This window comes from Schistocerca cancellata, chromosome 8 (genome assembly GCF_023864275.1).
Source record: "Schistocerca cancellata isolate TAMUIC-IGC-003103 chromosome 8, iqSchCanc2.1, whole genome shotgun sequence".
In the NCBI taxonomy this organism is placed as follows: Eukaryota; Metazoa; Arthropoda; class Insecta; order Orthoptera; family Acrididae; genus Schistocerca; species Schistocerca cancellata.
Window position 1 is genome coordinate 192,933,983 of NC_064633.1, and position 9,631 is coordinate 192,943,613.

Consider the following 9,631-nt stretch of genomic DNA (forward strand, 5'->3'; position numbering starts at 1 on the left):
GTGTGTGTGTGTGTGTGTGTGTGTGTTTTTAAGAATCTCTATTTATTCATCATCATCAACTTCATTTTCCTCAAGGCAATCACCATCAGATATAATGCACTTGTGCCAGCACGTTTTCCAATCTTGGAAGCATGTCTGCAACTCACTTTCCATTATGTTGTTCAGCTTCTTCAGTGATTCTGTTTTTATTTCATCAATTGTGGCAAAACAACATCCTCTCATGGTTTTCTTCAGCTTCAGTATTAGAGAGAAGTCACAGGGGACCATGTCTGCCAAATATGGTGGTCGAGGTGACGTAACGGTTTTGTTTTTTGCCAAAAAAAATCATGAACAAGCATTGAGGAACGAGTGGTAGCACTATTGCAATTTCCATGTGTAGGTTTGCCACAGTTCTGGTCATTTTCTTCAGATTACTTCATGCATATAGTGCATAACTTCCAGGTAGTATTCCTTATTGACCATAAGGCAGGAACTCATGATGCACTATCCCATTGTAATCGAAGGAAATAGTAAGGAAGACCTTCACTTGTGATCAGACTTGTCGAATTTTTTTCAGTCTTCGCGCTCCAGGCAATTTCATTTTGGACGATTGGGCCTTCGTTTGGATGTCATACCCATGTTTCATCACCAGTTATAACTTTCTTTAGAAAAAACTTTGTGTTTGGCCTTACGGCAGGTCTGGTCATAGAGGAAGCCTCGTCAGAGAGGTCCACCTCATGAGTGTGTAGGGAAGTGATCCCAGTGGTGGTTTCCCATTGCCTTTCACTGATGATGATGAAATGATGATGAGGGCAACACAACACCCAGTCCCTGAGCGGAGAAAATCTCCGACCCTGCCAGGAATCGAACCCGGGCCCCTTGGCATGACAGACCACCGCGCTGGCCACTCAGCTATTGGAGCAGACTTTCTTTAGAAGTTCTGGGTTACTGTCGACTTCATTTAGAAATTCCTGAGCAATGTCTACACAACGTTTTTGGTCGAAATTCAACAATTTTGGAATAAACTTTACTGCTACATGTTTAATGCCCGAAACATTTGAAAAATTGCATGGCATGAGGCAAAAGATATGCCAACATCATTAGAAACCTCTTTGTTATCAATTCTTGATGTGTAAAGGTGTCCAGGGCAGTTGTTGTCTTCAGCGTCTTCTCAGCCCTCTTTCAAACATTCATACCTCACATAAACTCTTCTCTTACTCATAGTAGATTCACCAAAAGCCACAGTCAACATTTCAAGTGTGGTGCTCCACTTTATTTCACTTTTCAAGCAAAATTTAATGCAAATTCTTTGATCCATCTTTTCCAAAAGTAAAAATTCGCCAAGCACTCAAAAACACGCATGACGTTTTAGATTTTCAACAATAAACTAAAGGTTCAAAACAGATGAAAATACATACATCAGGAACACTTGTACCAACAAGATCAAATAATTTTGAAAATCAGATGTGTAAAGCCCACAAAATTAAAAAATCCCCATTACTTTTTGACAACACATTGTATTTTTTACAGTGCCCTCAATAGTGCTGATACTACCTTAAAATTTCACAGACACCATTCAGACAACTGTAACCAATGTTGAAAGTCATTAACATGGAGCTCCGATGGAGTAAAATATAGGAAGGATGAAACATCTCGGAATGTAGTATTCTCAGAAGTTTCCTTTAGCTGAGCTACTTGCACATTCAGGCTGTCTCATAATGACTTGAGATTGTGTGGTACAATTGCTAAAAAGTTAGCTGTATTTCTCTCATTAGTTTCTGTTCTCTTTCACTGGCGTATTTTATTCTTCACACTTTCTGTTTTTATAGTTTGTTTTATATCATGTTTGCAGAGGCACATTGTGAGGACTTGGCATAATCAGCCTGCTTTTCAACTGATAACTGCACCACCCCTTTACTAGTTTGGCTCACACAGTATGACCTGTGATCTAGTGGGTAGTGTCTTTGACTAGTATTTGAAGATGTCTTGGGTTCTGGGTTCAAATGCAGCCAGTGCCTGATTTTGAATAAAAATCGTCATCAGTGGCACCTGAAGACTTCTGATCTAAGGAGTATCACTAGTTCTACCGAAGGCTTTGTCAAAGAGGATGCAACAGCTGTCAGAGTATCAGGGCCTTCTCTCACCCCTTGCACCAAAAGGGCGTAAGAATCAGCAATGCTCAATGGCATGAGGATGCAGAAGGCAATGGAAAAAACTTCATTAAAGATAAATAATGTGGATCCATAGGATATGTGGCTTGTAACTGAAAAAATGTTTCATTATATGTACAGTAGCAAAAGATTTCAGTTTAGTCCCCCTTTTGGATCGATTGCCAGGAGGGGATTGTCAAAGGAGAGGTAGCTCCAACGATAATAGCTCTGGTATACTTGCCGACATCACAAGCAGAAAATGGAGAGTAAGAAAGCAAATGAGGACTTTGGGTGGGTAAGTCAACATGTAAAGGGAGATCATCTAGCAGCTATGGGGGAAGGAACAAAAGATGGTGTTATGTGAGGATATGAGATTAGTAGTGGGTTTGAAAGAAGAGAGAGATTGAGTTCTGCAGCAAAATTCAACTGGTAATAGCAATTGCACTGTTCAAAAATCACAAGAGGAGTAGTTCTATTCAAAAGGGCATGGAGACAAGGGAAGGTTTCTGCTGGTTTGCATCAGGTCAGACAGAGTCTGAAATCAAATATTGGATTGTAAAGTGTACCAAGGAGCAGATATAAACTCAGACCATATTTAGTAATGAAGATGATTAGCCTGAAGTTTAAGAGAATCAATGAGGAAAGGAATTGGATACTGAATTGCTGAGGAATGATCTGTGTCTGAAGTTCTCTGAGGCTGTAGATACTGTGGTAATGGATACCACAATAGGTAGTTCAGTTGGAAAGGAATGGAAATCTCTAAAAAGAGCAGTCGCAGACATTGTCTGAGACTTAGGTACAAGGAAGGTAATGCAACTGCAAATAAATCTTGGGTGACAGAAGAATACTTCAGTGAAAGAAGTAAGTACAAAAGGTGCACAGAAAGAGAAGAATACAGTAATGTAAGTCACTTAGCAATTAAATACATAGCAAGCGCAAGGTAGCCAACACAAAATGGCTGCTGGAAAAATCTGAAGAAATCGATAAAGAAATGAGCATCGCAAGGACTGATTCAGCAAGTACTAAAGTCAAAAACATCCTTCAATGAAATTAAAACCAAGGGTGGCAACGTTTAGAGTATGATAAGAATTCCACTATTAAACCCATAGGAGAGAGGAGATAAGTGTAAAGAGCGCACTGAATACCTCTATGAAATGGAAAACTCATCTGATCATGTGATAGAAGAAGAAATGGGAGTCAATGTGGGAGATATAGGGGGTCCAATGTTAGGATCAGAGTATAACAGAGCTTTGGAAAACTTGCAGTCAGATAAGGCAGAAGGGATATACAACATTCCTTTGGAATCATGGGGGGAAATGGCAACCAGATGACTTTTCACATTGGTGTGCAGAATCTGTCAGACTGGAGGTGTACCATCAGATTGAGAAAAGTACTATCCATATAATAATAATAAGGGCAAGAACAATTGGACAATCAACGTAACAGCTCATGCATCCAAATTACTAACAAGAATAATATACAGAAGAATGGAAATGAAAATTGAGGATGTTTTATGTGACAATCAATTTCGCTGTAGGAAAAGTAAAGGCACCAGAGAGGCAGTTCTGATGTTGCAGTTGATAATGGAAGCAAGATTTTATAAGAATCGAGATATGTTCATAGGATCTGTCAACCTTATAGAAAAAGTGTTTGATAATGTAAAGTGGTACAGGATGTTTGAAATTCTGGGAAAAATTGGAGGAAGCTATAGGGAATGAGAGGTAATATACGGTATGTAAAAGTAACAAGAGGAAACAATAAGGATGGAAGAACAAGAATAAAGCACTCAGAGTAATGAGGGTGTAAGACCGTCTTTTGCCCCAACTGTTGAAGAAGAAATGAAAGAAAGGTACAAGATTGGGATTAAAATTCAGGATGAAATGCTATCAAAGATTAGATTTGCTGATGACTGCTATTGCTTCAAAATAAATTCAATGAATGCAAGTAACTTGGCATCAGCTGTGTTAGGTATGGATGTACTACATATTGATGATACAAAAATTTGTGCCGGACTGGGACACAAACACAGATTTCCCGCTTATCACAAGCAGTTGCCTTAACCGTTCGGCTAACTGTGCATGCTTCCTGGACTGACCTAAGCTTCCATATGTCACATTGTCTACATCCCTATACCAGAGTCATAAGTCGCCAATAGGTATTACTTCTATACCTAACATAGCCGAAACCAAATTATTCACATTCAGCAAACATATTTTGAAATAATTTCAGACGGGTGTCTATCACTTACAGTGTCTGTTTATCCTGACATGCAAGTAAATATAGACATTGCTATCCTCATTTAAACTGAAGAATTATATGGCCTGTTGAATGGAATGTCAGTGAGCACACATTATGGATTGACAGTAAACTGAAGGAAGACAAAAGTAATGAGCAGTAGTAGACATGAAATTAGTGATAAACTTAATGTCAAAATTGGTGACCACGAAGTTAAAGAATTCTGATACCTTGAAAGCAAAATAGTGTGACAGATGCAGCAAGGAGGACATAAAAAACCAACTAGCACAGGCAAAGAGGACATTCCTTGCCGCTGGCCAAAACAAGTCTCCTAGTATCATACATCAGCCTTAATTTGAGGAAAAATTTCAGAGAATATATGTTCAGAAGCCAGCATTGTGGTAGTCAGTCATGGGCTGTTGGACAGATTAGATTAGATTAGATTAATACTAGTTCCATGGATCATGAATACGATATTTCGTAATGATGTGGAACGAGTCAAATTTTCCAATACATGACATAATTAAGTTAATTTAACAACATAATTAAGTTAATATAACAACTTTTTATATTTTTTTGTTTTTTTTTATATTTTTTTGTTTTTTTTTATATTTTTTTGTTTTTTTCTTAATTTATATCTAAAAATTCCTCTATGGAGTAGAAGGAGTTGTCATTCAGAAATTCTTTTAATTTCTTCTTAAATACTTGTTTGTTATCTGTCAGACTTTTGATACTATTTGGTAAGTGACCAAAGACTTTAGTGGCAGTATAATTCACCCCTTTCTGTGCCAAAGTTAGATTTAATCTTGAATAGTGAAGATCATTATTTCTCCTAGTATTGTAGTTATGCACACTGCTATTACTTTTGAATTGGCTTTGGTTGTTGATAACAAATTTCATAAGAGAGTATATATACTGAGAAGCTACTGTGAATATCCCTAGATCCTTAAATAAATGTCTGCAGGATGATCTTGGGTGGACTCCAGCTATTATTCTGACTACACGCTTTTGTGCAATAAATACTTTATTCCTCAGTGATGAATTACCCCAAAATATGATGCCATACACAAGCAATGAGTGAAAATAGGTGTAGTAAGCTAATTTACTAAGATGTTTATCACCAAAATTTGCAATGACCCTTACTGCATAAGTAGCTGAACTCAAACGTTTCAGCAGATCATCAAAGTGTTTCTTCCAATTTAATCTCTCATCAATGGACACACCTAAAAATTTTGAATACTCACCTTAGCTATATGCTTTTGATTAAGGTCTATATTTATTAATCGCGTCATACCATTTACTGTACGGAACTGTATGTACTGTGTCTTATCAAAATTCAGTGAGAGTCCGTTTACAAGGAACCACTTAGTAATTTTCTGAAAGACATTATTGACAATTTCATCAGTTAATTCTTGTTTGTCAGGTGTGATTACTATACTTGTATCATCAGCAAAGAGAACTAACTTTACCTCTTCATGAATATAGAATGGCAAGTCAGCTGAGAATTTAAGAGTTTGAGATGTGGTGATAAAGGATGATAGTAATTAGCTGGACTGATAAGACAAGGAATGAGGAAGTTCTCCACAGACTCTGTGAAGAAAGGAATGTATAGAACATTCTGACAAGAAGAAGAGAAAGAATGATAACATTTGTTAAAGACAGGGAATAACTTACATGGTACTAGAGGGAGCTGTGGAGGAGGGAATAACTTACATGGTACTAGAGGGAGCTGTGGAGGGTAAAATCTGAGGAATTTGTGGTGTGCTGTATCAAACCAGTCACTAGAATGGTGATACAAAAAACGAAAAGGCCTGAATAGCTGGAAGGAGTAGAGTAGTTGATATAAGGGAAAATGTTGCTAAGGTTTTGGACAATGCCTTCCTCCATAACTGGTACATAATACACATCACTACATTGTCCTAACTCATCATATTGTACTGACACTGCAGCTTGACTGGGGTGAGGGTAAAAATAAACCGGGGGGGGGGGGGGGGGGGGCATGTTAGACAGGGAGGTAGCTAATGGCTTGGAGGAGGAGTCAGCAAGCATTCAGGATAGGAGTGCATTACTGGTCAGCTTTCTGGTGCTTGTGGAACAAGCACACAGTGACATGAAGGAGAGGACTGGGAGGGAAAAGTAGGACAGAAGAAGAGGTAGATTCCAGTGAAGAGAGTGTGAGAGAAGTGGGGACATGGGAAATAGGTTGCAGGTGAATGTGAGGCACACACACAACTACAGTTTCAGGCAACTGCAACGACACTGCAGGTAGCAGCACCAGTGCAGGAAGGGAATGGCGACTGGGTGGGGGTAAGGAGGAGGCTGGGGTGGGGAGGGGGATGGATAGTATGGTGGGGGTGGCAGACAGTGAAGTGCTGCAGGTTAGATGGAGGGGAGGGGTTGGGGGAAGTAGCAGAAAAGGATAGAAATAAAAAGACTGGGTGTGATTGTGGAATGATGGATGTGTAGTGCTGGTAATGGGAACAGGGAAGAGGCTGGATGGGTGAGGAGAGTGACTGTCCTTACGCATCCAGCCTCTTCCCAGTTCCCATTTCCAACACTACACAGCCGTCATCCCACCATCACACCCAGTCTTTTTATTTCTCTCCTTTTCAGCTACTTCCCCCCCCCCTCCCCACCCCCCAGTCCACCTCCCAACCTCTTTCCTTTTATAATTATAAATCCTGAGAATTATAGCTCTAAAAAGATTCTCTGATAACGGAGGTATACAAACAAGTAAATTAAGTGGAGTAAATCGTGTTTATCAATCACGACATTATATAGCTTGTGAACTTGCATGTTTTTAGCTATTGGAATAAATCATGGAGTTTCCAAAGAAAGAAAGGTTATGGGGAAGACAAAAGATGTTTCACCTCAGCAAGTTTTGGCCGTGGTAGCACTTCTTGCTGAAAATCATTATACACAGCAAAAAATTGCTGACAGTATGAGAATATCACAGAAAACTGTCAGCAGAGTCAACCTTTCAGTTCAGAAAGGTGGTGAGGAAAGGAAAATGTGGACATAAAAGAAAAATCAGTCATAGAACAATGAGAAGACTTACAAACATGGCAACAATGAACCATAAACTTACTTCTACAGACATGAGCCGTCAGCTGAAAGGTTTGGGTGTAGGAGTTTCACCAGTGGCAGTGAGGTGAAGGCTGTTCGAATGTGGTTTAAAGGCATGCTGACCAAGGGAAAAACAGAGAATCACACCTGCCATGGCAACAATGAACCGTAAACTTACTTCTACGGACATGAGCCATCAACTGAAACGTTTGGGTGTTGAAGTGTCACCTGTGGCTGTGAGGAGGAGGCTGTTTGGATGCAGTTTAAAGGCACACCAACCAAGTAAAAAGGAGAAAATCACACCTGCCATGAAAACCACAAGATTGCAATGGGTTAACAACTTCAGAAGTGGACAGGTGAGAACTGGGCTAAGGTATGTACAATGATATGTTAAATTAAGTGGGTCTGATCTCTAAAGTTAGGAGTTTTGGCTTGAAATTGTGATGTTTTATTGATACTGAAGAGATGCACATTTGAATTTTGGGACTGTTGAGGTCTCCTATGCTGCTATTCCAAACTTTTCTAACTAGCAATTTTGTACACATGCTTCAGTGATGAATCAGTATTCACTGTGATGGAAGAAAGCAGTCAGTATGTTCGTCGCAGACCTGGAGAACAGTTCAAAACTGAGTGTGTCCAGCAATGTGTGAAGCATCCAACTTCGTTATGGTCTGGAGTGTGATGTCTGTGAAAGGTCCTGGCAGATTACACATTGTTGAAGGGACAGTGAGGCAAGAACAATATAAAGAAATCCTTGAAAAAGAACTTTTCCTCCAAATAAATGAGTAGTTTCCTAATAAAGATGCCATTTTTATGCATGATGGGTCTCCTTGCCACAAATCCATAATTGTTCCCATGTACTTGGAAGAAAAGCAATTGAATGTGTTGCTCTGGCCAGGGAATAGCCCTGACATGAACCCAATTGAAAATTTATGGGCTATTGTGAAACAGAGAATAAGGAAATTTACAATAACCACCAAACAAGATCTTATGGAGAAACTAGAGGAAATCTGGTACCATGATGATTATATTAAAACACCATGTGAAAAGTTAATAAAAACTATGCCAAACAGGATAAAACTGTTGATTAAGAACAAAAGCATGCATACAAAGTATTGAATGTACAAATATAATCTGTGTGTCGATGTAAATGCGTAATAAGTGTAAAGTTTTGTAAAAAATGTCTTTAGTCTAATAATTTGAACACAACTGTAACCTGCAGCACTTCACTGTCCACTGCCCTCACTATACTATCCCTCTCCCTCCCCACTCCAGCCTTCTCCTTACCCCACCCAGTCGCCGCTCCTATCATGCACTGGTGCTGCTGCTCACAGTGTGGCCTCAGTTGCCAGAGATGCAGTTTTGTGTGTGTGTGTGTGTGTGTGTGTGTGTGTGCGTGTTGTCTATTGTAGGCCTTAACAGCTGAAAGCTTTAATTGTGAGAGTCTCTTTGTTGTGCCTATCTGCGACTCAACATCTCTGCTATATGGTGAGTAGCAACTTTCCTTTTCATAATATTGTTTAAGAGAAGTTAGTATTAGGGGTGAGGTTCTAGGTGTTTTGAGTCGTGAAGTAGCACTGAAATCGAGCATGTTATACTCTGCAGCAATTTGCACTACCGGATGGTAAGTTCTCATCTTAGCCACAATTTGTTGAGGCCATTCGTTCAGGTGGACAGTTTGTTGATGGTAGCCCTACAAACAGCTTCTTTATTAGCTTGAAAAAAAAAGGAGGAGAGAGAGAGAGAGAGAGAGAGAGAGAGAGAGAGAGAGAGAGAGAAGGTTAGTTACAATAGAAATAACAAGAAATTAACTCTGCCCCTTCAGAGGTTTCAACGAAATACAATTCTGAGGTATAGGCTCCAACTAACTCCCAGGAGCAGGAACTAAAATTGAAAAAACTGTTCCTTCTATGAAGCCTAAATTCTCAGCGTGACGCAGTCTTCTCCAATGGCACATTGATGAGGACTTAAGTGATGGGCTGCAAGCAGTCAGCTCATGACTTGGCCAGTTCTCATTGACAGGAAAAGTCTGCAGTGGTTCCCTGGGTTGGCTTGTATAGTGACACTCCAGAAAAAGATGTCCTGCCCCCTAGCCACTTGAGACCAGATGGAGGTGTGGCTTTGTGATGCAGCCAGCGACCTCTAGCTGATGCCTGGCAAGGTACCCGGTAGTCCTTAGCAGTCTGGGTTTATACTAGATT